We start from the raw sequence: 27,597 nt of genomic DNA on the forward strand, positions 1-27,597 counted from the left end.
TGTGTTGAAGTACATCTAGACTGCTCCCACCCACACAGCCTTCCCGGACCCCTTCCTTCGAGCAGTTTACTGAAGGAGAGGGGCGGACAATGCATGTCAAACCCCGAAAAAGCAGCAGCCCTTTGCGGCGTGCCCCGCGGGGCCGAGTGAGCTTCGATCACGGCAGGTGAGTGCTGCAAAGGGAGGCAGAGGGATGCGACAAGGGTTCGTCCGGGTGCCCGCTGGGGTGGGGGGCCGACGTGTCTGCCCTCGCCCGCCCCATGGCCCCCGGGCTGCCCCGGCAGGTACCGGGGCGGGGCGGTGCCGGGAGAGCCGCCCCCGGCCGGCCCGGCGCGCCCGGCAGCTGGGCACCGCTTCTCATCGCTTCGCTTCGCTTCGCATCGCATCGCATCGCATCGCATCGCATCGCGGGGAGGCGTCGGCGAGGGGCGGGCGGGGAGGAGTGCCGGGGGAGGCAGAGGCGGCGCGGCTCGCCTCGGCACGGCACGGCTCGTCTCGGCACGGCAAAGAAAGACCCCCGGAGAAAGTGGAAGTGTGCCTCGCCCCGCCGCGCCGCTGCTGCCCGGCACCGGCGGAGAGGCGGCCCCCGCCCCGGCCGCGTCCCCCCGAGGTGAGTGCCGCCCTCAGGAGGGAGGGAGGAGGGCGGCGGGGGGCCCGGCGGGAGCGCACCGCAGCGGGGGGATGCCCCGCGGGTCTCCCGCACCGGCAGCGGGCTGATGGGGAGGCGCGTTTTGCGTACGGCTTTGGTTGGTGGTCTGTGTGTGTGTGTGTGTTGGGGGAGCGAGGAGGGTGGTGGTGTGTGCGCTTTTTCTTCTGTTCTGTGTTCCTTTTTGTCCGTGTGTCCGTGCCCTGCCCGCGGCCCCCAGGCTGGCGCCAGCCCGGGGGACTCTGCCCATGGGCGGCAGGACCCGCCCGCGCCGCCGGGACAGCGAGCCAGGGAAGCACGGGGGGTCAGTGAGGTGCTGGGCTCATTGTGTGCGGGGGGCACAAAACTAGCCCAGCCTCTGTCAGATGGGCACTTGTCCTTAAACCAGCCCCTTTGTGGACACGCCGCTGCCCTTCCCGAGCCCCCGGCTTGGGCGGAGAGGCTGCCGCGATCCTGCCACTCCGCTAGTGGAAATCAGCGCTGACAGGCAGCTGGATGGCGATTTTCTGATAAACATTTTCTTTCATTGGTAGTGTCAGTCGGTTGAATCCCAGTCTTTTGTGGGAGTGTGCCTCCCGAATGGGTGACAGAAGGACTTCAGAGCAATGTTAGCGCCAGGCTGGTTTCCAGCACCAGCTCGCCTCAGGTGGCTCCTGACCTTCTGTCCCCCGCGCCGCCGTGCCTGGCTGGATCTCTCCCTGAGCCCGGGTTTCGCCACTGGAACCTTGCGGGTACAAGGCTGGATACCAGCAGCCCTGGCTTTACCCCAAGGCTGGGGTTGCTGGCAGTGGGAACCTGATCTGGAGGATCGCTCTGGAGAAAAATGACTTTTCCTTCCCTCTGGCAAGATAGCGAATAGCGTGTCAGGATAATCCCCTATGTTTCGGGAAGAGGTGCATGATGCAATTTAGGTGTTTACACAGTGAGTTTAGGAACTTCTGTCTCCTGCTGTCGGGTTGTTTCTGGGCAGAATCTCAGGCAGATCGTGTTTTCTCTCGACTCCTGTTCTCACAACTTTCTAACAGGCTATTCTCCTGTTGAGCTTTCTATTCTCCCGTGTATTCTGCTTACAGAGTCCTGTTATCACTTTTATCAGTATGTTACAGCAAAAATGAGCAGGCAGTGCTGAAGTAGTAGCTTTTTAGGGGGTGTTTTGCTTTGGGAATGGTTTTGTGAGTGTAAAAGCATTCTAGACTCCATTGCCAGTATCTGAGATGTGCCTGAGGGTAAAAAAAAAAAAAAAAAAAAAAAAAAAAGGAAAGAAATAAAAAAGGCGTGTTATGTACGCAGTACATGTATATATGTGTGTGTTTACAGTAGATTCAAAGTGATGGGACAAGTTCTCTTGAGTGGGCTTTTGTTCTGGAACAGCAGGGGTGCCATTAAAAGTACCAATAAAGACTGGGATTACAGTGATTGGTAGAGCAGAGCTCTGAACCATTGCAGTGATTTTGTGTTGTAGCAGCATTCAGAAATCCCAGCTGCAAATCACATTACACAAAGAGAAAGCCAGTCTTTGGCCTCAAAGGATGACACAGGTACAGCAAGCAATTTGTAAGAGGAAGGAACAGAGGGGAAGCCAATTGTCTAATATAGCATAGGTTAAGGCCAGAGCTCAGTTTCCAGACAGCAACTGACTTTATATATTTTGTCTCTGTTATAATACTTTTTTATTATGAATTGAATCTTTCCTGATTATGGAAAAATACTTCTAAGTGCTAGTAATAATTTTTGATGCAGAACCTGTATTTAATGTGTAAAATGAATAAATTTTGAAAATGTTTGAACTGGGAGATCGAAATAATTCCAGCTGGAAGTGTACAAAGTTATTTGAATAAATCTACATAGGGTATCATATATTTTGTAATTGTACAGTAGGAATCAAATGGGGCTTGAGATGCTTGGAATTTGTAGTGCTGGTTGAGGAAACTGACCATCATGGTAATGGTGGTTTATTGCACTGCTTTGAAAGAGCTCTTGCATTTTATGTTGTCATTATGAAACTTTAAGTAGTACTGTTATTTCAAACCAGCATAATGAGATGAAAAGCACTTGGCATCCACCCCTGTAAAATAAGATTTTAGTGCTAAATTCAGATCCCTGCTTGAAGGTATCTATAAAGTACCACGCTTATGCAGGGCGTCATATCAAGGAAAATGGACATTTAGGTTAAAGCTGTCTTAAAACATTTTTGTCATGAAATGACAGAACAGCAGCTTCAACCACATTTTCACCCTTTTGGAAGGGAATGGTTTCTTACCTTACACATGGAAGCTCTGACAGAGTGGACATAAGGTAAGTGGCCATAGTAAATGGGACACTTCAATGAGATAAATTACAGATTTGCGCATGAGCCTCGTCTGTCTCACCTGATTGTCCTAACCAACAAGTTATTTCAGAGTGATGTCTTTAAATATGCAGGTTAAATATACATATGCACAGAAGAGGGTTTTTTGTTCAATTGTGACATACAAAAAAGAAAAAATTCTTCCAATTCGAATAATGCTTTTATTTAGATTTTAATGAGAATGATTTTTTGTCCAGTTCTATAAAAAATGACAAAATATTGAATTTCTCATCTGACTGAAAAAAACACAACAAACCACAAGCAAAACTAAACAACAACAACAAAAGACCCAACCCCAAACAGGCAGCATGGTCCCCTTTGTACAGTCTGTCAGTACTATCTCAGGCGAATCCTCTGTGTTGTTAATGTCTTTCTGAACATAGTATAGCAAACCTCACTTGCACATTCTCACTCCATCTTCCTTCTGCTACGAGCTGTTATTAAGATAATTGTAGCTAATGAACATAGAAAAATGTTATGATCCTGCACAAAATTATCAATAATTGGGGATGCAGCTGATGATACCTGGGAATATTGTGTTGTCGTGTGTTGGCAACAACAGCAGCTACTGGAGATACTTGTCATTTTGTGGGACAGACCTGATGGTTTAAGACTCTGCCAAGTACATGTGAATTAAAGTTTATTGCATCTTTCTGAAAAAGATGACAAATATTTTTTTGGCTCAATAAGATCAAAAAACTGTCCTGGCAGGCATCTAACTCTAACCTTTGCACTTAGATTTGTTAGTTTCCCTTAAGGTGTGTGTTTCATGTGGTGCCAGGCATAGCTGTTAATTCATTTAGCTTTTTAGAGACATTTCACAACAATCAAATAAACATTAAAATGTGTGCATATATACAGCTATTAACACAGCCTTTTTGTGGAGTAATTAATAAATCATGTTCTGATTCATGTATGTAAGTGTGTATATTCCTGGCTGTCCTATTACACATGCAGAAGAGGAGGGTTGGATAATGGATTTAATTTTTGTTCTTTCTTTCTAAAATACTTTGAAAAATCACTATCCCTATCCTGGAAGTATTAATGCAGACATTGTATCTGTTTGGTCAGGGAAAGGTTTTTCACTTCTGTAGAATATTTAGGATTATGAAAGCAACCCATGCTACCTGTGGTGTTGGACCTGGCTTCAAGTCTTGATGCTAATGATGTGAAGTCTCAGCTATTGCGTAATGTAGCTGAAATCTATGATCATCACATTTTCCTCTAAAATTACGTACTAGATTTGCAATATCATTTTCAGAAAGGCTTTTGTTTTAGCAAAACTTGTTCTTTGTGACAAAATATCCAACCTGCTTTCAGTCAGAACATCTCTATATTCAGTGTGAATGAATATTTCAATACAGAGGGTTGGATGTATCCACTGCAAAACAATTGAGGTTATTGTAAGTTGCAACAGCAAAAATATGATAAAAATCATTTGCTATCTTGTGCTGCAGAAATACTATGACTGAGGTTTTTCATCTAATGGATGTAGCAAAGATATATCTTTTTAATGGGCTTGTTACTGTAGTGTTAAAAAGGGACACTAAATTTGGACTAAAAATTAATTAAATAATCTCAACAATGAAGCCTCACAGGCTTCAGGAAAGTTGTCTTAACTGTAAATTTTGTATTGTATACGGAGAAGTACCTGGTTAATTCCAGTCATGCTGAAAATGGCCTTTTCCTTTCTGGAATGAATGTATGTCTAAGATAAGGTATCAGATCTTGACTTCAGTGGCCTTGAGAACATGGAAGAGCACATGGATCCCCAGCAGTGCGAAGCTGACAGCTGTGTTGACTCAGAGATACAGGCACTATGGTAGCCAAACTAATTTTTCTGGTGCTTCTAGGCTTAAGCCCGTCTCATCTGAGTTGCTGGGAGAAAAAATTCTGCAGTTGTAGCCCAAACATATAACAGAACCACATCAGACAGTAAAATCCAGGTAACTGAGAGGCACTGTGTGTGGTTCAAAAGACATATTTGTTTTTCTGATGGTCTGTGTCAAGCTGGAAGTGAAATGTTTCTTGCAAGTTAAAATTCTATGATTACAGGAAATGGTATTCAGCGGACTTGAAATAAAGCGGTGTAAACATTTTTTTTTTTAAAGAAGTTCTGATGCCTTGATATCTGTGCATCAACTTTTCTGAGAAAATGGATTATTTTGTTTTGAAATTAGAATGAGGTACAAAATGTTTGGAAAGAGTGTCTTCAGGACGTGTGGAATGTCAATATAAATTTGGGGTTTGTTTTTTTTTGAAGCAGTTAACTACCTTTCAGGTAAAGGAGTTGTAAAGAAATTGTAACTGTTGCTGTTTTTATTACAGTAGTTTATTGTGGATCAATTCTCAGTTGAGATGCCTTTGTATCAGGTGGTATTTTATTAGGTGTATAAAAAAAAAAATCTATCCAACTGCATTTATCTCAGAGTCTGAAAAATACCATGTAGAAAGAGGGAAGACCAGATTGTGTTGATAGTTCAAATTTTTGTGGTACCAGCAGCTAAATTCCAGCAAATGCTGGTAAACAGCAGCTGAATCTGAGCAAGTGCCCAGGCTTTCTACGTAATCAAAAGAGAGAGATGAATGACCTTCTGGTGGTAGGTATCTGAATTTATGGCTATGACTCTCTACTATTCCAGCCTGCTTTGGTATCAAAGTGGAAGGGCATAGGCATCCTTGCCTGTAATTGTGCAAGTCAAAAGTGGGCTCCAGCCTTCTTGAAGGGCGTACTGTGAGTGCCTAGTATTTCCCTGGCACTGTTCTGGATGTCAGCTGGAAAAGGAAAGTTTGTGCTGTTTGTCAGATCTAGATCACAGATAAAGATGTGGTGTGTCCTAATTAGGAGTTTTATTTAAGGAACATTAGTGATTTAACACCCCAATCTAATTACTCTTAAGCTTCTTGCTAATTTTGCAATTAGTGCTGGAGCAAGACTTTTTATCGAAAATTCACCTTTAAGGAAATCAGAACCACTAAATTCTAGTGCTTATAGAAGGCTTTATTTCTGTGACAGTGTTGTTTAGACAATGTTTATAAGGAAATAGCAGTACTGATGGCAAAGGCATAAAATGTGTCAAGTGCTTTCCAAAAAAAGTTATAGTCAGTTTTTGAAACTCAGATGACTCTGGCTTTAGAATGTGCACCTGTAGGATCAAATTCTGCTCAGATACTACCTTGTGGAGAAGGCATGCTTGAATCACTTTATACCACAGTCATCTTTGGCATTCAGAGGATGAACAGGAGGACTCAGGGTGTAGTCAGGGTGTACGGGTTGTATGCTCTTGCAGTTTATAGCCAAGGCAGCTTTTTATCAACATAGATGGTAAGGTGCAACTTGGAGCAGCCATAAGGGTGCTCTAAAATGTAGCATGACCTTACAAGGAAAAAGGTGTTCTTGCAGCTTATTTCCAGGAATCAATGTAGTGCATTTAAGTTGGACAGAGAACCTGGTGGAGAATATCCTGGCCCATCAGCTAGGTGGTCATAACAGTTTTCTCCTGTCTCCCAAAGTCTCCCACATGTTGTCTCGGTTTTGATGAGCAGACTTTTTCTAGAGATTGATAAATTTGACTAATCCTTAGTAATGGAAGGCAGTTCATGTTTTGCAGAATTAAAACCTAATGATTTTCTCTCTTTAAATGTTAGATTTTTAATGCTTTGGAAGATGGGGAGCTTTGTATCCACTCTGGAGTAATATAATATAAATAAGGTCTGGAGAGAGAGATCTGTTTATTAGTTAAATAGATGTAGCTGGGAAAGAAGAAAACAAGCTCTCAGGCTCAGAATACCTTATTCCCTGATTGGACTGATGAAGCAATTAAGCCTAAAAGCTTGTCACTTTTTTTTATTGTGCAACAGTTGTAGCAGGCTTTTAAAGTAATCTTTTGCTTTTTTGCCTTTGTAAAAGAAAATGGCTCATCCATAGGCAGAGCTGCTGTGTGCTTGGGAGTGTGGACATGTGCATTTAATGCAAAACAGTCAGAGCTGCTTCAGCATGCGAGATCGTGCCCTGGGCTCACGATTCCTTAGTCCTGTCACATCTCTTCCTTTCCCAGCAGGACATGCTCGTCTACATCCCAGTGTGCCAACACAGCCATATAAAGGAAAGGATATAAAAACACTGCAAGCTACTCTGCTCTGCTTCTGCTTCCTACCACAGATACTGGTTTTGATGTCAAGTGGCCTGGTACTTCTTTGACCCCTTTCACTACTCCTCACTGAATGTGTTATAGCATCAAATAATTTGGCTGTCACTTTAGTCCCAGGTTCAAGTCTCTGGATTGTTCACACTGCATATATGCTAATGAATTCAGTATTCCTACCAGCGATGGAGAAGTAGTTCCTTGTGAAGAGGGGCAGGGGGCAAATAAGGCACTGTTGGCTGGATAATTTGCTTCAGGATCTGCTGTGGACAAACTGTGTGGGCACAGACCCTGCCAAGTTTGGCTTCCTCTGCCTGGGACATTTCTCCAGCACTCTCACAGGAGGTCTTCTGCCTTTAACTAACCCCTCATGCCTATAATAGAAAAGGCGTGGAAATACTCCTGAGTGTCAGATCTGTCTGGGCTTTAATATGAGCACTACCAGTAAAGAGACCCTACCCTGATGGTGACCATACCTTAATATGCAGAGGGGTAAGTGGATGTTGACAGCCATGAGTAGTTTTACTCCAATTCTGTATCAACTGAGATTTTGGTATCTAATCATCTTTTTTATGCTTACGGACATATTCTTTCTCCCCCTGTGAAAGGGAATGTGTGTACAAACAGCACACAGGACCTGCAGGGCAGTGCAATAGACAGCCAGTGCCTTGAGACCAAAATTGTTCATCACGGTGGGGAATGCCATCTCAGTGAATTAAGGCTGGCTCATTGTAACTTTCATCCACAGAGTTACATTTTTGTGTTTCATCTATTAGTGTAACTACTAATCAGGCTTTCTGAATTTATGCATGCATTAATACTTACTTGCTGCAGTTATTTCCTCCCAGAATCCTGAGGGATATTTTTTTTGTTTGTTTCCTCAAAAAAAAAAAAAATCTTGGTACAGAACTGGTGGCTTTTGTATTGGTGCTGTTCTCCCTGTCCCCCCAGCTATTTCTTCAACTTTTAGTCAAACAGAGGATGTCTGAGGTTGATATTACATTTCCCTTACAAAGCTTTAATTAAAGGCACTGGATTAGGGGAACTGTGCAGTTGTTGCAGAAAAAGGAATCCTGGGCACTCAAAGGGAGAGATCACAGCAGCTGGGCAGTGTCCTGCTGGCTGCGGCATCCGCTGCTGCTGCTGCTGCTGAAGCACTCCATGGGCCAGGGGGAAGGCGTGTTCCAGTGGACCTGAATACCTGATCAGTAATTCATCTAGTTGCCAACAGTGCAAGAAGGTGGAGTGGGGTGGTTTTACTATGTCCTTTATATATCTTTCTAAGAATGGAAAACACCACTCTTTCCATTATTAGTTTTAAATACAGCCACTGCAAATTGTGTCTGCTAGAAAGAGCAGTCAAATGTCCTCATTATTTGATGTGGACATTGAAATGCAGTACCATTTATAAATCTTTGGGCTTTGGTGGCCTAGGTGCTTTACAACCATACAAAAAAAGGCAGTCCCTGCTCCCCAAAAAATTTCAGTCTCTCAGATGAGAGAAGAGTGAGGGGAAATTAGGTAGTGTCCACAGGGACAAATAAGATAGAAAACAAAATTTAAGTCAGAGGAGTTTCATTAGCTAAGAATACATTCCATTTCTGGTTTCCTGTTTTATATAGTAAGCCATCATTATACTAGCTAGGTCTTAATATTTTAAATACTTTAATTAATTTAAAGTAATTTAAGAAAAATCCATAGGATTTTTAAAAGTTCAGTTCTAGTGAGAAGGACTGAACTTGTCAGCAATTCAAGAACAAGGACCACAGAACATACTTTGCCCTGGAAACTGGATGAAAGGAAACTGTTGGTCTACTTCTAAGGGACAAAGCCCGTTATTCTGTACTTCAGGTTGTCTGCAGGCGTGTCAAGTCATGCATGGCCATAACCCATTCATGTAATATATTGACTGCGTGGCAGGTAAATTTGACTGGTCTGGTTTGTGATGCACAATGAGTGTGATGGACCACAGCAGTGTGCTGTAGCTGTTTGCACCAGTTGTCTAGTCTGGAAATCCAAGAAATGTGCACACAAAGACAAGCACAGGCCCTTATGTCATTTGCCCTTGGCTCTTGCAATGCAAGCATCCTCTTCCACACGGGGGATGAGAATGTTTGAGAGGCCAGTGTGAGGTGGTGGAGTGTGGTGGCACTGGTAGGCTGTCTGTGTGCATTCCAAAAGGTTTTAATCAGTGCTGATTAAATAGGTTGGCACTTGGGAATGCCTAAGGGTGGGCCTGTGTTTCTTCCATGCTTAAATGTTAGCTCATCTTCTTAGAAAGGACAGCAATGTTGTGGCTGCTATTGCAGCATATTTGCTGAAGTCACAGTTGTGGAGGAAATGTATCCTCTTTTTTTTTTAGGTCCTACTTGTGGGCTGGGTGCACATATGTGAATTCCTTCTCATTTCAAACACACACAGTTCTCACACAGAGCTGGCTGCTTGACAAAGACACATCTATTTTACAAAAGTTACAGTTTTGTATATAAAACATGAGATTGGGCCCAAAGCCAGAAAATATTTGTGTAGTTTTGCTGATTCCTGCATCTTTCCTGTATTGTTTCAACATTTTTTTCTTCATTCATTGTTATTAAGACAGCAGCAAGTCATGTATACCACCTGAAAGAGTAAATACATAATTTAGTCTCTTTTTAATGATGATGCCTACTTTCACAAAAACTCAGCAGCCTTAGAGAAAACAAATCAGAGCATTTTAAGAGGGAGTGGATCAAATGTTAATATAGAATGCTGTTTTGCTTTGGTGTTTAAGCACAGAACACAGGTGGGAGTTCTGGTAACCTGGGAACCAGTGAGACTGAAGAACTTGCAATACTTTACGTATAATGATATAACAGACTTCAAATTGCTCTCTCAAAATCCTTCATTTTTTCTTGCTAATTTAAAAAAAAAGTGCAGATTTGCAGATAATTTCATATTGGCACATTAAATTTCAGCCAACATTTGACAGCTGAAAACTGCAAGCACCATTTCTAGCTCCCAGCTGGTGCTGCTACTGGCTACTGATGGCCTTTCCTCTTCTCTTCCACAGACATAATGGTTCAGAAGTGAGATAATAAGATATATTAAAGGAAAACAGAAAAAAAACCCAAAACAACCCAAACACTCTCATCCCTTACCACCGAGCTTTCATTTTGTGACTCTATTGGCTGTTTTTGTGAAAACTGGGGAAACCACCAATTGTGGTTCTTCTGTTCCATATGGCATTTAAATTCCTTTTCAAAATGTTCTTTTTAAAGTACTATCATGACTACTGAAAATGAAGACATGAATGAAAGTTAAAGTGCCTATCAATAAATTAAAAATACGTTATTATTACTGAGATAAATGTTAAAGTTATTCCCTGTTAAATATTATTTCCAGTATAATTTATACTATTATCCCAGTAGTTAGCCTAGGATCAAGGATTTCCATAGATGAGTATGCTGCCTTGTTTCTTCCCCCACCCCCTTAAATAGTGTGGCTTCTTCCTGCAGAGACTTGATGACAAACCATCTAAAGTTAATTTCTTAGTGTCCTAAACAACACTGAGCAGAATATAGCTGTTCTCATTAGCTCTCTTATTGCTTAAGTGTCAGCACAAAACTCTTGAGGACCTGTTTGTAACATGACTATGTCTTGATTTGTTTAATACACATTTTTATCCAATCATGGAGATGGCATTTAGCTGTTCTCTGGCTTCTGAATCCTTTGTGAATTAGTCTTAAGTGACCAAAATCAATTGAAAGCGTCTAAAGACTTAGTGTGATTGATGGACATGGTTTTGTTTGCAGAGTGACTAGGTTTTAAAATAGTTGAAGGTTTACTTAAACATCAGGCTGCTGAGTTATTTACTTCTAAGAGAAGAATTTCTGGTAGCTGTGCACTATCAGCACTTGCCTTCTTGTGAAGTGTACTTCTTTTTGTGTTTGTGGGGTTAATATGATGTCATGGTGTCATAGCAATGAAAAATATTTTATGTGGTGCAAGACTAATACTGTAGTTTTCTCTGCTGCTGCTTTGGTTGCTGATTTCCTCTGGATTTTGTTTCAAAAGTGTTCTCATGCTGACAACTGATACTGAGATCTTACTTGTGCAGATTGGTCATGCTGGAGGATACTGAAAAATGCTTTGATGTTTCGGGTTTTTTTGGTGTGTGTATGCGTGCAATCATAGGCATTGAAATTTGCTAGATATTACTCATGATTCTCAATGAATCAGGAATTAAGCACACTGATATCCTGGAGGTGCAAGGTTCCCTTGAAAAAGGAGCATAATCCAAGGGATGGGAATCCCTGAGAAGGACTGACAGTCTTTGTTCAGAATACTACTTTATCTGTTTATTGTCCTTACAAAGAGGAAGTAGATTCCTTTGGTGTAAGTAAGTTTTGAGGAGCTGAAAAAAATTGATTTAAGAGTTGAAAAATTGGATTAATATCCCAAGATTATCTGGGAAATGTTTGCTCATGTAATGGTCAAATATTGCTTTAAATATTTTATCAAGGTAGCACAGGTAGTTTCACTGTGAATTGTGGATGTCCTGGGAAGGTGAGTGTGTTTTGAAATGTTCACTGAACCATGCTTAGTTAATGCACCTGTGCTGCATAAGATTTAAAGATGTGTTCAGGCTATATTTTACTTTAAAATCAAGGCATTTATAGTATCAGTATAACTAATGTATTCTGGGACACAGTTTGTCATCTTCTCTCAATTTTGACATGGGAAGAGAGCAAGTGAAAAATGTGTATGTGTGGCCTTTTTTTGGTTTTGTTTAAATCACAACATAGAACACAGCACTTTGAGCCTTTGTGCTGCAGAAAATGAGAGCATAAGCAGTCTATATCTGTGACATGACAAATGGGGCCACCATTTTAGTCTTCCATAGCATGCTAATAACACAACTCAGTTAATGCTGGAGCTCTCATACCCCATCACAAAATTTAAAGTGTTTATTGGTGTTGGATGTGACTTCCTCCAGTGCTGCCCAGACTCTTTCCTATTTGTAACTGTGGCAACACAGTTACGTGTTCTTCATTCTCAAACACTGAGAGGCCACAAAGGCCTCAGTATAATTCTCAAATGTAGCAATACATTCCTATTGTGTATGTATCTGTGTCTATAAATCTGTGTGTGCACATACATATGCATGTGTGTACATATATATACATATATATATATATTGTTTCTATGTTGTTTCTGATTAATGTTTCCCAAGAAGCTGGAAGTTAACCTGTAATACAAATTAATTTGTACAAAACTAATTTTAAGAAGGAGATGATTCTTGAAACTTAGTAAAAATACCTTCAGCAGTCAAACTTTGTAAAGTTAACACTTTTCTGAAAAATACTAAACTTGTGGCAGAAGGTACTTGTTCATGAAGGCTAGAAGATAGTGAACACTGCATAAATGTTACCTGCCTCTATCCAAAGCTTCAGCATTCAGTTAGACATACTGCTTTATTAAAAACAAAATCTTATGCATGCACTTTGGCAATTTGTCATTGCTTTTCAAGCTTATTAACTCATTAAGTAGCATTTAATGAGGATAAGCACAAAGTAATTAATTTATGCAGTATGTTTATTGCTTCCCTCATGAATTTATGTATTAGATTTAGAGTTCCTCAATGAATACGTTAATCTATTTTTATATTTTGTATACATTTTGTTGTCTAAACAAACAAAAACATTTCTTCAAGGTCTTTGTTCCGGGCTAAAGATTGCCAGGGGCTGTTCCAGGATATGCCCTGCATAATATCACCTGGTTTAAGCATGATGTAGAGTTTTCTTAGGACAGACCTTGTCAACATCAACACTTGTGAACCTCTTTGACCTGTTTGAAGTGTTCTGTTGTGTGTTGCACCAGGGAAAGCCTGTCCTCAGTTACACTGGGAACTTAGTTTATTGTTTTTCCTAGTGAATGGTGGCTGTTGTACATTAAGTTCTTGCTTTGGGAGATTGAGGAATTGAGTAGTCTGCTACGATGGATGGAAACAACCTATTTGTCAGTAAACAAGTGCACTGGGTGTGGGTGTGTGGGCATTGGTAGGTGGGGCTGCAGGGGTGTTGGATCTGAGAAGAGAGCAGGGGCTGCCCTGTGATAAACATAGTTCCAGCTGACTCCACGGGCCCTCTGTACCCATGTCTGAGCCCTTCAGTCGGGCACTGGCGGTGCCTCTATGAAAATATGTATTTAAAATAGGGGAATACAGCACACAGCATCGAGGGGAAAAAAGGTGTGAGGAGCAACCTTGGGAACACCCGTGTAAGAGAAGAGGGAGGAAGTGCACAGTGACAGAGCAGGTATTTCCCTCCCTGCATCCTATGGGAGGAGTGCTGGTGAAGCAGGTATTTCCCTGCAGCCCATGGAGAGCCATGCTGGAGCAGCTAGGTGTCCAGCCATGGAGAAACCCACACTGGAGTGGGCAGATATGGCCTAAGGATCTGTAGCCAGTGGAGGGGCCATGTGGGCCTTCAGCTTGGGTCAGAGAAGGACCCATGTTGGAGGTGTTTATGGAGAGCTCACGTTGGATCAGTGGAAATGTTTGAGGAGGAAGGTGTGACACAGAGGAACTGATTGTTGTCCATAGACTAACCACAAACCCCGTCACCCCATCTTCCTGCAGGGGCGGGGAAGGAATCAGAAGAATCATAGTGAACGAGGGAAATGGAGCCTGGGAAGAAGAATTGGGTTCATTTATGTCTTTGTTTCTCACCATTCTACTCTAATTTGCAAATATTTAAATTAATTGTCCCTAAGTCAAGTCTGTTTTGTCCGAACTGGTAATTGGGAAGTGGTCTCTCTGTCTTTATCAGGATCCATGATCTTTTCCATCCTATTGTCTGCCTGTTGAGGAGAAAGGGTGAGAGAAAGCAGCTGGGTGGGTGCCTGAAAGCTGGCCAACATCAACCCTTCAGCAACAACCTGTACAATTATTTGCATATAGAATAGCAAATCATAAATATGAAATCCTGTAATCTGCAACTCAACTATCAGATTATGAATTGCTAATAAATTTTATGGTTTGTGATCTACAATATTTATGGAAATAATAGACTGAAGTACATGCAGGTTTTTTCTTTTTCTCATTTTTGGAGACTAAGTACTGAAGCCATGCTATCATGCAACTCTCGGACTCACCTTTTAAAGAATTAATTGTAACAATTTGTAGTTATAAGTGACATATTTAACTACAAGGCTCCTTGTGTCTTCCAGGCAACTCACCAAACTTTTACATAATTCACATTTAGAGCATTGAATGTGGATATTATGGATTAATGCTTGGATGTCTGTCTTTTTTTATGGTGTTTGGACAGTAAAAGTGAATAGGCAGTTTATTAAAATAGGTTTGGGGGAGGGGTGACAATTTTATTTGTAAAAAGAATAAAATTGTTTTAAGAATGTATAGCAAAACTTTTTCCCTTTTCTCCATCTTTTTCTCTTAATTCCCTTAAGCAATGTGTTACTCCATGTACAAATAGTATGAGAAATTGGTGTGCAGCACTAAAACATTGTTCTGGAAGAAAGGATACCTTTTTCTTGCTGTAGTCTGAGATTTAAGGCATTATGTGTAATGGTTTCAGAATAAATGGGAACCTCAGCTATGTGGTCAAGAAATTTTTTCTGTAAGCCTATTTTTGTATATATTGCAGCTAAAAATTACTCATCCTTTAAGGGACATCACACTGATCTTGATTTAGTCCGTTATATTGTCTGTGAATGTATGATAATAATTGAGTTTAGATTAATGTAATCTAAAAAGCACATCACTGGTATAATTTATTCAGTGTCTTTTTAACCAAGAAAATTGCATTTATTGAAAGTAATTCAAAAGAAGCAAAGACTTTTCCCTTATTAAATAAGATATCTGCAAAATCTTCGTTCTTCTCTAAGCACAAAGAAGACTGCAGTTTATCGTTTAATACTTTATTTTATAGCTGTGTGGAAATACTGCCTTTTTAATTGCAACCACTGTAACACAACAAATACAGTTAATTTCTGCCAGAGGACTTTATGAACTGTTTCATAAACTACTATATGATAGAAAATAGCAAGCAAAATCCATTAAAATAAGATGAACTACAGAGCTCTGTGACAAAACCTCTTCATTTGAAGGGAAAGTATCCCTTTTTATTTAGGTATTAATATTCTGTATTGCCCATATTAACATTCTAATCACCACATTTCCCCCTTTTCCTGTCTTTCTTTCATGCACACATTCCTCTGTACTGCATCATGTCTACTAAAACTCGTGGAGCTGACAAAAATGTATGTGAACAATTGCAAACACCACAAACCAAACTGGCTTTCACAGCTTTATGGCCTTGGCTCCTAGTGACAGCTCTCTCTGTTTTGACCAGATTTTGACCTCTAGAGGTTTACTTTCCTGATTTTCTTCTTGTGCTAGTTGTGTGATTAAGCCTTTCATTCTCAGTTTGGATTCAAGGTAAATACTATTTAGCTCTGCCCAGAGAAGGGCAGCAAAGGTGGTGAAGGGTCTGGAGCGCATATGCTATGAGGAGCAGCTGAGGGAGCTGGGGGTGTTCATCCAGGGGAAGAGAAGGCTCAGGGCTGACATTGTCACTCTGTACAAATACCTGAAAGGAGGCTGTAGCCAAGTGGGGGTTGACCTCTTCTCCCAGGCAGCCAGTGACAGGACAAGAGGACACAGTCTTAAGTTGCACCAGGAGAGATTTAGGATGGCTATCAGGAGGAATTTCTTCACGGGAAGGGTAATTTACACATTGGAGTGGGCTGCCTAGTGTGGTGGTGGAGTCACTGTCCCTGCAGGTGTTTAAGGAAAGACTGGATGTGGCACTCAGTGCCATGGTCTACTTGACATGGTGGCGTTTGGTCATTGGTTGGACCCAATAATCTCAGAGGTTTTTTCCAACCTCATTGATTGTGAGATTGTGTGTATCAGCTCTGCAAATCTAGAGTGAATTACACTGTTCCTGGTGTAATTTGGTTTAGCTCCAGGGTAAATCAGTGCTGTCATATCAATTTGTAGAAAAATGGCAGGATCTCAAAAATGCACTTACTGTAATACTAATGTAATAAATAGTAATGTTTCTTAGTAATAAAAACAGTATAAATATAGTAATGCTCTATATCAGAAATCTCGTAGGAGTGCACTGAAATTGAGTAAATATTTTTTGTTATACACTCAAATATTTTGCTTGGTTTAAATGTATAAAGAACCATTTGTAAGAAAAAACCCTGCATCTTATGCAGAATTAAGATGGGCTCCTTGCTTCTGCCTTCCAGGTAGCTCACCATTCCTTTACATAATTAATATTTAGAGCATTAAATGTAGAAATTATGGATTAATGGTCAGACATCTGTCTTTTTTTTTTGGTGATATGTTTTGGGGGTAAAACAGAATAGACAACTTATTAAAATAGGTTATAGGAAGGGGTGGCAAAAAAATCTTATTACTGAAGGAGCAGGAGTTGGATTCATAGGTATTGAATCACTACCAAAGCTGTCATACAAGAAGTCCTCAAAGACAGACTTTTGGTCCTACTCATATTGCAGGTGAGAAATTTTGTCCTCAGAAAAGGAGGTAAAGCAAATCTCTTAAAATACCACAGGTTTGCTGTAAAATGACTGTCTTGTTTATGTAAGAAATATCTATTAGAAAAACACCACTGATAGTAGATCAATTGCACTCCTTAGAAACAGCGTGTACAAAAGAAAAGCTCTCACTGTTCTCCGTTTGGTCTCTGCTTTGTTTCATAAGTCACTGTTTTCTAAAATCCCTTTTTGTGTATACTTAAAACAGAAAATAGTGGAGTTCTCATTAAGGATTTGTGAGAATGAATTAATGCACTTAGTAAATGTGTATAAGAGATCTCCTGCCTCTAAAACAGTCTTTTAGCAGCCATTCATTGGTCTTCTATATGCATGTAAGAACCCATCTTTGAATTAATTTATTATCCACAGTTATTAGCAATACATACTTGAAGTCTGATTAAGCATTCGCCAAAAAGACAATCTTGCACTTCCACAGTGATGACTTTATCTGCTTAATGAAGCCAGAGTTGAATCTCAGCAGGTATTTTAGCAGTATTGCTACCCCAGCATTTCAAAGTGCTAGTCATTTAATCATCGTGTTCAGTCTGGCAGTCCTTAAATTAATATTTTTAAATTTTGAAGGATGCTTCTGTGTGTGCATGTATATAAGGATATACAAAAGAGGTACATGTATATCTAGCAAATAAATGTTAGTGAATTTGATTGCATGAGATGTTTTGCAGAAATCTTCAAAAAATAGTCCCTTTTTAGCTACCAATTTTCTGAGGGCTTCTTAAGTAGTTTTACCAGGAGCATTTGCTGGCTGTCTTTCGAAAGAACAAATGTTGGCCATAGATCCCATACTTGGGGGAAGACAGGGATAGATTGTATTAATGTTACTGATAAAACAAAAATGAGACACTCACAGATGTTGCACTATGTTGTACATGCACATGTTCATATTGTAATATGCAATATAAGGACTGAGCATAAGGACAGACGTGTACTTAACTTGTTTGGGTTCCTTGTTGAATATATGGAGAAAAGTGATTTTTCCATTTTGCATACACTGCAAGAGACTAAAGAATGGAAAATGGGAAGGAGAGAATTCTTCAACTAAACAGTTGTTCTGTGTGGTGCCCAATAATAAATGAGAAAACCTATTGCAGTTCCCCTTTTTGTAGGGTTTTTCTCTGTGCCGACTGGTTTATGAAAATGCTGATGTGAGATTTGCAGGAGATGTTGTGCATGTGGGGGTTTTGTGTGGACACAGAGATAGCATTTGCAAGCTGACAAAATTTATTCCTGTGGATGGCCTAAGTGATGCGACTTGTCAAGGTAATGAATGAAATATTGTACTTAGGCAGGAATATCACAATGGCTACTCTATACAGAGATGATGTTTCCTAAATTGAAAAACAGGTTTATTAATGGTGCTCTTATAAAGGCAGGAGTAATTTAGAATTCTGCTACCGTATTTAATTAACAAGTCAGCTATTAATGATTCATGCAGTTCGAATTGCAAAGTGAGTGATGATCAATTTTTTTCAGTACTGTGTTCACAGCTGTGAAAAGGTGGTTGCACACCTCAGAAAGCTAATCCAGAAATATAGGTCAATATTGGATTCTGTCTTTTGCTGATGTTAATCTAGTAGAAAGAAGTGGTCACATATTCTTAACCTTTTTTATGATTTAAGCTTCCTGTTTATTTATTTCTTTGAAAAGACTATTTTTTTTTCTTTTGCAAAAGAGTTTATTCTGATAATCTTGTATCAGAGGAATTTCTTGGGAGTAAACAGGCCATTCAAAATACAACATGTTGCTTCTCAAGTCTTTAAGTGTGTGTTTCGTAAATTACTTGGTACAAACCAGGGGATGAATCTCCAGTTTTCCTGAGGAGAAGGGCATCTGTAGTGCTGGGAGCTCAGCTGTGTGTCCCCAGTTCAGGTGACTGGAAGCTGTCCCTGCAGACGCACATGTGAAGGCAAACAGCAGAGGTACTGGGCTGTGACAATCACAGCAGCAGCCGCGAGTGGCTGGAGTGTGCAGTGTGACCCCTGCGGTATTGTCTCGAAGCATATGCAGTGCTGTGGCAGCCAGCACAGATGGCAGGAGTGGGGAAGGGAAACCCGATGGGAAGTTGGACTGATTTATCTGCAATTGCCTCCTCTCCTTTTGTTGTGTCATTAGTGGTGTGCTGAGGAAATGGGACAATAAAGACATACTCTGGGAGGATATAATGGTTCAGCAGTGAAAAATGTTAATGAAGTGTTGGAAAAAAAGCTTTTGGGAGTGGAGTGTTCGCATATCAATATATATTGCCTTTTTAATGGGAAAGGTTCTCTAATGTTAATGGCCCGGTCATGATTTAATGCAAAAGGTGCTGTCTTTCAGCTCTGAAGAGGCAGAAAGCGGGAAGACACGAGAAGAAAAACATGTGATTCTTCTGTATTTAAAGTATACATTAGTAGGCTTTATGAGCTGTGAGTAGTAAACAAAAAGAAGGATGTATGAAGTGATACAAAATAGATCTCAAGAGGACAATTTAATGTTTAAATCCTAGGCAAAAAAACCCTGAACTCTTTAAACTTGCATAGATTGCAAATTTTCCAGTCAAGTGACACAAAGGAAAAATGGAGAAACATTTGGAGTACAGTATGAAGCTCTGTTTGTACTGGAGGTGTTGTTCAAGGCTGGTGCCTGGCCGGTTTTAGTCAGAGCAGACTAAAAGCTCTGACATTTGGCCAGAGCTCATTGCTGGATGTAGCTAAGATTATCTGAACTACTTTATCACTAGGTTGCTGATCCAATGAGCTGCTTTAGGGTCCTAAATATTGTAGTAGCCTCTAAAAGGTCATCCTTTCCTCTAGACTGGTTACCCATAGCTTAATATGGCAGACACAGTTTCATTTGCAAGGGAAGTAAGAGAGAGACATTAAACCCATTCAGTTAGCTGACACTTTATTCTTCTGTGCCAGTCTGCACTCTCTCTCTATCCCTGCAGAGCCAAACTTACAGACAACATTGTTGTCTCATTTTGCTGGGCCATATATGCAATAAAAAATGCATGATGGTGCAGAAGAAATGAGTTACTGCATGTCCTAAAGTTACATACCTTACTTCAGTCTCCTTGTTAATTTGTGATGTCATATAAGGACAAATTATTTTAAAGGATTTTCCATAATAGTGGCTGTTTCCCTTCAGTACACATGAAATTATTCTGGAGATCAGACACTCTTTCTATTTAGTTCCCCCAAATACTAATATGATTTTTTTTTATTTAAAGTTCATCATTATCATGTGGTTTTGTCTGTAACTAAAATCAAGACCATACATTTTGCTTGAGGAAGGGATCTGTAGCTGCTTTTCTTCTTTACCATTATCTAACATATTAAACAACTTGGACCCTTCAGGCTCTATTCTCTTTTGCAAATATCTGTGAATGGAGACGAGACTGTACCCCAAAGTAGATGTTTGAGCCATTCTTAGGCTGCACAGAGGTGTCTAATACTGTGGAACTCGGCTGATGGAGCGAGCCGGCTGTGTGTTGTTTATTTTAGGAGATAATGGGCTGTAGCAGCTAAAAGGTAGAATACTTGCTACATGGTGCATTCAAATGTAATCTTCTCTTTATTGTCATTCAGGGCATTGAATAGTTCTGCTAAGCATATGGAATTTGCAATGAAATGCTGCCCAAAATAGTCTATAAATGTTTTATGGTGCCTTGGCTAGTAAGGGGTAAGAATTCTTTAAAGAACAACATGCTGCCTTGTCTGTGCCTCCTGGCCAACTGGCAGGCAAATAGAAATGGGTGCAGCTGCATCAATGTGTATTCTTTATGGCTGTGAAGTGCTTGGATGCAGATTCTGTCCAAAATAAAGCTGTCCCAGAGCAAGGTGCCACACGGAATAACACAAGGTATGTGTATTAGGCTTCAGTCAAAGCATACCTGCTCATCATGCTGGAAAATTGGCTGCTAGTTTTAAACGTAATTTTGCACCTTTACTCCTCCCCACATTGTGCTGGTGAGGGAGCAAGCAGCAGCTGTGTGGTGCTCAGTTTCTGGCTGAGGTTAAACCATGACAGTCCTTTTTGGTGCCTGAACAGAGACTTGAACAGTTGGAGATGATAAGAGACTGACCAGAGCATATCAGAAGGGATTTTTATCTGTTAATGTTTGCAAGTCATGATATTGATTCATCTGTTCTTTATAATAACTTGTCTGATCTGCGCCATGCTCTTTCTTATTGCCTGTATCTGTTAAAGATTGGTGTTGGCTTTTGCAGTTTGTTGTGCTCTGTAGCAATTAGTGGTTTGCCTGGGAGATTTGTTACTAAAACACTGACCTTTCACTTAAACTGGCTTCTGGGTTCTGTATAAAGCCATAACTGTAGTTTGGGTACCATCTCATGGAGAAAATTAACAAATATATATATTTCTCAGAGAGGTGATTTGTAGAGGAAATACAGAATGCTGGTGTGAAAAAAACTACAAATGATGTAAATCTGAAGCTGTTAACTTCTTGTTAACAGCAACAAGAAGGATATAAGGTTACCATCAGGCCTAGTGCAGAAATGTGATAGACAACGTTGTGGATTAGTTTTCAAATGGACATTCCGACTCAGAATTAGGACTTTTTCTGTAGGAGGTTGCTGTGTGAAGTTGTTTGGGTGTCACCAGCAATGGGCTTAGAGGCAGCAGTGACAGCAGGTGCCATCACCTTGGTGTCAGACTGTGCACACATCCAGGACTGTCTCCATCCCTAGGGAAAACTCTCGCACAGGAGAAGCAGTCCTACCCTGCTCTTGCTGCTCCTCTCATCCTCAGTCTCTTTCACAGAGGGAAGCTGCGCCCATACAGATGCTTTGCCTTGCCTTTGACCCCATGCCAGAAGTGTAAACTTCACCTTGGTGGGATTGTGTGCCAGATTCTGTGTGTGGGATAGACCTGGAGAATCTAGACCTATAAGTTCTGGGAATCCACTGCAAAATCAGCACATCAGCTCGTCATCAGCATTTCTGGAGAAGATTCTTTTTGCTGCCTAGTTAGGCATCTCCATGTGTTCAGAGGGAAGTGTTACTGCAGGTGCATGCTGTTTTTTGAGTAAATTAATTCCTGCATGTTCTGTGAATGCTAAATCTTAGAATATGAAAATTTACATTAATTTGGGAGTTTCTTTTGTTTTTTCAATCTCTCATGGTAGAGTATAAAACCCTGTGCTATTTGCATTTTTTTAATTTTTGCTTTCTTGGTTTATCAGTAATTTTCTTAGTTATTGTTTGAATATCTAATCCTCTTTATTGTTTCCCAGATATGTTCACATAACTGAACTTTAGTTATGAACATTAGTGCTGAAGTAGGTGCTGCTAATATAATGATTATGTTTGTCTTCTGTTTTCCATTTCAAAATGCTTGTTTTTCACACTCAAAAATTTACCTCCTGGATTTATAATGTGCTGCTCTTGCCTTACAGTTTTTGGATGAGCAGGAAATGTGGGGAAATTAAAGTATGTCTTCCATAAAGAAATTTTGAAAAGGAAATGTGCAAAAAGAGCTCTTGCATATTTTTTGGTCACTCCAGTGACAAAGGTATACAAAGCCAGAAATATGGGCAGGAGTAGGCAGGACAAAACCTCACAAGAACTGTAATGTATAGTCCTGTGGCAGTGAACTGTAGTGTGCTTATAATAAAGCTTTTTCTCACGGGGCTCTGAATCCAATGGAGTGATAAACTGCCCTCAGTGCTAAGTAACCTTTTTAGGAACTGACGATGATGTACAGCTCATTTCATCATTGTTCCTCAAAACACCTTTTATAAGGTGTAGACAGCAATGTAGGAAAGCTCATAATTCCTCACATAATGCTTCTCTAATGTACCTACTACCATGTTTTCCACATGGGAAACACTTGCACCTCCAACCTCAGAACAACTGACTTTAGCATTCATCTTTGCTTAATGACTGCTCTAGGTTTACATTTGAGCTGTGTTGTTAAGTATCTGACTGGTCTCTTACTGAATCCTCAGCTGTTATTTTAGAATAATAATGCTTTCTTCCATCGCCCTCAGATCTCAAAGCATCATGCTGTTGGCCAGGTTCCTTTCTTGAAGCATTGTAATGATACTGTTTTGCCAGAAACAGTAGCTTTACATTCTCATTTAACTGCATTAAAAAAGACCTTTCAGGGAAGGTGTTACTGTATTTTAAGAGTTACACAGAACCTCATGCCAGCCCTAAGTTCATATGCTCTTAGCCTGAGGTAATCCTATAAAAGTCGATGTTAAACCTCTTACTGATTTCAGCACTACCAGGATAAGCTGATGTGCTGAAGAGTAATAAATGAAAATGCACAAAAATATCCACAGTGGTTTTGTTTGATCAGCCTAATAACCTACCAATTAATGGTTTGCAGACATGTCTTATTCTGAAAGGTCATATAACATACTTAATTTATGCCCAAGGGGATAAATGTTCATTAAGAAAACTCACTATTGTCCTCATTTTTTTGAAAGCCATTTTGTTAAATTCATGCAAATATTTTCAATTAAATATGTCCACCTTCATGCAGCTTAAAAATTGTTATAATCCTGGATGAACTTGGAGTCGGCTGTGGCTAGCACAGGTCTTTCCCATGAGAATTCCTTTTGTGTTTTATAAATAAAGATAAAGTTTGGATGTTATTAAAAACAGTGTCCCAGGATCTGGATGGTGCAGGCCTGGCCAATCAGGCCTAGGGGGAGGTTTCTGACTGACCAATCTGGGTGACCTTTGAAAACTCTATATATATGATGAAATCAAAACAATAAAGGTCTTTCCTTCTTGCCACTGAGAACTGAGTTCTTTACTCTGCTAGCTGCTCAACAGCGACAGTCGGCCTTTTCTCCAGAGCATTTTCAGTAATGTGGTCATATTGAGTTCCACAGCTGCTTTTTTACAAACACATTTTTCCATGACAAATCTTTTAACAGTACTTGCCTGTGCTGTTGTATTGTATGACCAAGAATAATGTGTTTACTCATAATCAAAGTTTTTGTCTGTATTAAAATCCATTGTTCATGACACCCTTGTTAGCAAAATGCGTTGCACTTGGTTCTCATGCATACAGAAGGGATAGATGAATGGAGATTAGGAAAGCATACAGAGCCAGTGTGGTACTGGGATGGCAGTGACTTGTTTCCTTGTTTAATTTTGGAGCCTTTCCCTTGGCACCTGGGAAATGGAAAGGTCTACAAACAGCAGTTACTCCTTTCTTGAGGTGCTTTTGATGGTCTGGATTTCTTCTGCACACTTCCTTTCTTCAAAGGAAGCAAACAGTCCTTACTGTTGATATGTACATGCAGCTCTTCCACCCTTTGTACCTTGCAGTCAAGCACATAGCCGAGCACTTAGCTCATCCTGCTTCAAGTAAACAGGTCATTCATATTCTTCTTTCTATTTTCAACCTTTTTGGTATTCTTGAACAGCTGCTTCAGGTCCCTTAGTAGGAAGCATGGCTGTAGTACTCTACAACATTATATACGTTGCTAATGGGAGTCTGCTGTGCAGTGCCTGAGCAAACTTCAGAGGTTTTTGAGTGACCTGAGGATTTTTAGGCTCCTGCCTGGCCAGACTATCTTTCTGAGTACTCTGGCAAGAGACAGGTTCAGATCTATAATGCATAACGAAAAGGTGCAAAAACATGAATCAAAGACTCAGCTTAAGCTGAGTTAATGAAAACCAGGAAGATAAGGGGTAGTAATGATGTTTGAAGCAACTGAAGGCAAAGCCTGGAACCACAGTAGAATATTCACTAAGTGTCTAATATGGATAAGTGTCTCTTGAGTTAGCATGAACTTGCTGGATAACTAAATGAAAATTAATCTGTCAGGTTAAGGTTGTGTGAGCCTAGTGATTCGTGCTACATAGCCATTGTGCTGTTGATTCAGTGTTAGGACTGCAAAACCAGGAATTGCCTTGTTGTGGTCTTCAGAGATGGGCGTTTAACCTTGGCTGTACCCCAGGGGTTCTGTTGTCACTGTCTGTAAATTCTTGATTTTTCCCTTTCTTTTTAAAACAGTGAAGTTGCTATCTTCAGGGAAGTAGGACCCAGGCAACAGAAACCCATTTATAGGTACAATGTAGGCAAGGGAAACTGAGAAGACATTTATGGAGCCATTTCCTCAACTCATTCCACCCAAAATAGAATCATATGCTTAGGCTTCCCTGGTCTTTAGCAACTTAAAAGAAAGTGATCCATCAGCTCACCCTGTTTCAAGATTACTGTTTGTCCAAAATCAATCTTTTAGTAATGAGATCTAGACAATGATAAGGTGCATGAGTTGCCTTGGTAACCTACTGCCTCAAAAGTCTTATGTATAGCTTTAGGACTTGCAAGGGGGTGGGTTGGGAATGGAAAAAATAATCAATATGCAGAGAAATGTGCATGTTTGTCAGAGGGACAGATCTTGCAGAGAACTTTTTTGTCTCATCAGATCTCAGGAGAATTTTTTTTCATTTGAGTGAACTAAATCGACTATGGTGATGCTGGTCCAGCTCATGTGAAATTAGAATTTTTTTTCTTTCAGACAAACCTCAAATCTGTCCCTAATTAAAACAAAAAGTGCAGCACGAATGTGTTCTCTTTTGGTTACTATATAAGGGCCAGATCCAGAATCAAGATCTAGTCTTTCTTTTGTGTGGTGAAGAAGGGAAGATCACTAGCTCTACTGTATTTCTGTTAAGATGATCACTATATCTTTAAAACATAAGAACCAATGACTTTGTCTATAGCAAAAAAAAGATTTTTTTTTTTAGAAATTTAAATTACTTAGTTTGTGATCAGCTGTGTGATCTGATTTAGCAGCATGTCAGGGGCTTTGGCACTTCACAGGCACTTTGCCTTGAAGAACTTGTGTGCATGGTTTCCCGAAAAGCTTTTTTTCATTGGTGATGAGTTGTTATGAAGAGAGCTACAAATACAAGACTTTTGTGGAGTTTCCTCTATCTTCAAAAGAAGCCTAGTAGTTCAAAAAGTTAAGAGGCTGACTCCAAAACAGTTATTTCTCCACTCCCTTTCCTCTAAATAATGATGTATTAAGGATCTGTTTTTGTTAGGTTGTGCAGCTTTTGAAGCTTTTTTTAAAGATTTTCTCCTGCTGCAAGATTAGAATATAAAGAGTTGGCTGGAGCTAACAGCAGGCTAGAGTTTCTGAGTAAATGAAACTATACACAAGAACGAAAGAATTTAATTAAATCCAGGTTGTGCTTTAAATGAGAGCTGTGCAATTACGGCAATGTGAATTTTGTTTCTTTTCTCAGCATTCCCTTCTCAAGGTTAGAAATAAAAAAATAAAACTCTTCACTTAAATGGAAAATAGAGATGAGACAATGGAGGAAAACATCTTCCTTAATCAATGTAATGGAAATAAGATACACCAATTGACAGCCACATCTCCATGACTGCACAAGTCACAACCAAGTCCCTGTGTTGTGAATTTGATGTTTTTTGTGCAATGACTGACATTTCAGTCAAACTACTCTGATTCTTTTGCTGCTCGTTGGGAAGAACTTGAATCAATTTACCTAATAAATTTTAGGCATTTATAGGTTTATATATAATATTTATATTATAGGTATCCGTTAAGGAAGGCTGAAATCAGTGAAATGACAAAAGCTGTATGAGTGCAAGGAATCAGGCCTGGTAAGTCTTTCTGATTTTAGTGTTGGGGGCTTTGTTTTGTGTAGAAACCAAACACAAAACCCTGCATATGTTAAGTAAAGAACAACATAAGATTTAAAGTGTTTATGTGTGTTGCAAAGCAGTCACAAAGTTAGCATCAAAATCAAACTGTGACAAAAACAATGCATGTGCAAAAGTGTCCTATTGATTTTGCTCTTTTTTCTGTTAAAAAAGAATTCATACTGTGCAACAGTAGAAGCTAATTATAATGGTCTCTTTTTTATTGACATCTTGCTCAAACAGCTAACAAAACAGAGAAATTGTATTCATATCTTACAATGCCTCTCTTTTTATTAACAGATCTGTAACTTCACTTCTGCAGAGAGGATAGTAACTTTTGAGTCAGTAATTTATCTGATATCATTAGTCTTATCAGTCCCTCCAATTGCTCAGCTGCTAGTGCATATTTAACAATTGTTTCCTTGCCTGATATTCACCTTGTGTATTTTCTGCCTGGCTTTGCTTGCCCTGTCTTTTGGCTGTCTGCCACTACAAGGGCATGATATGTCTTATTATGAAATACGAATAATGATTCACTCATCAAAGCAACTTCAAAGAATGTCTACTTTCAGTGCTTTTATAGCTATTTTCAAACAATGAGTATGTATTACTAGAATTTTCCTTATGGGCTAAATTTGTTCATGGGATAAAGTGAAATTCTAGTCTTGCCCATATTGGGTAGGTACTCCACAAGTAAACTCCTTGTTTTCTATAATAGTGCTCAGAGCACATTCATTATTTGAAATCAGATGGGATATGAGGTGTGGTGATTTTTGCAAATTGATTTCAATGTATATAATTTGTAGATATTAAGTCCTAGATGGGTTTAAGAAATGCTGGGCGTACTCAGCACGTTATGAGGGGCATTCAAAATCCTGCAGCTTTAGCATGATCAATCAAATTATATTAACTGTACCATAGCAAAGCTGGATAATTTCATATCAATTTATTGGAATCAAGGTAGCATCTTTGCTAAATCAAAGCACAAATAAAAATATATATTTGACAAACAGCACTAAGAAGTAGAGCTGCTGACAGAAACACAAGGAATAAAGCTGTGGGAAAACCAGTAACAATACAAACCAGAGATCCTGTTACATCAGCTGTTTCATTTTCTTTTTAAATGCCTGAAGAAAATTAGGCTTGGTTTTAATGGCTCTTGGTTCTCATAGATGCTTTCATAATTGTAACAGCAACTAGTAACTCTTCTAGTGTCTAGTCAGCACTAGATG

The 27,597-nt window shown here is 39.9% G+C and overlaps 1 long non-coding RNA gene across 1 annotated transcript; it reads left to right on the forward strand.

Annotated features, from left to right (window-relative positions):
• LOC146444323 (uncharacterized) lies at positions 1–27,597 on the forward strand. Its single transcript, XR_014850095.1, has 3 exons — positions 1–166; positions 26,259–26,326; positions 26,666–27,597. It is a non-coding gene; the product is annotated as an uncharacterized LOC146444323 (long non-coding RNA).

Source organism: Lichenostomus cassidix, chromosome 1, assembly GCF_008360975.1.
Source record: "Lichenostomus cassidix isolate B80296 chromosome 1, HeHo_3.0, whole genome shotgun sequence".
NCBI lineage: Eukaryota > Metazoa > Chordata > Aves > Passeriformes > Meliphagidae > Lichenostomus > Lichenostomus cassidix.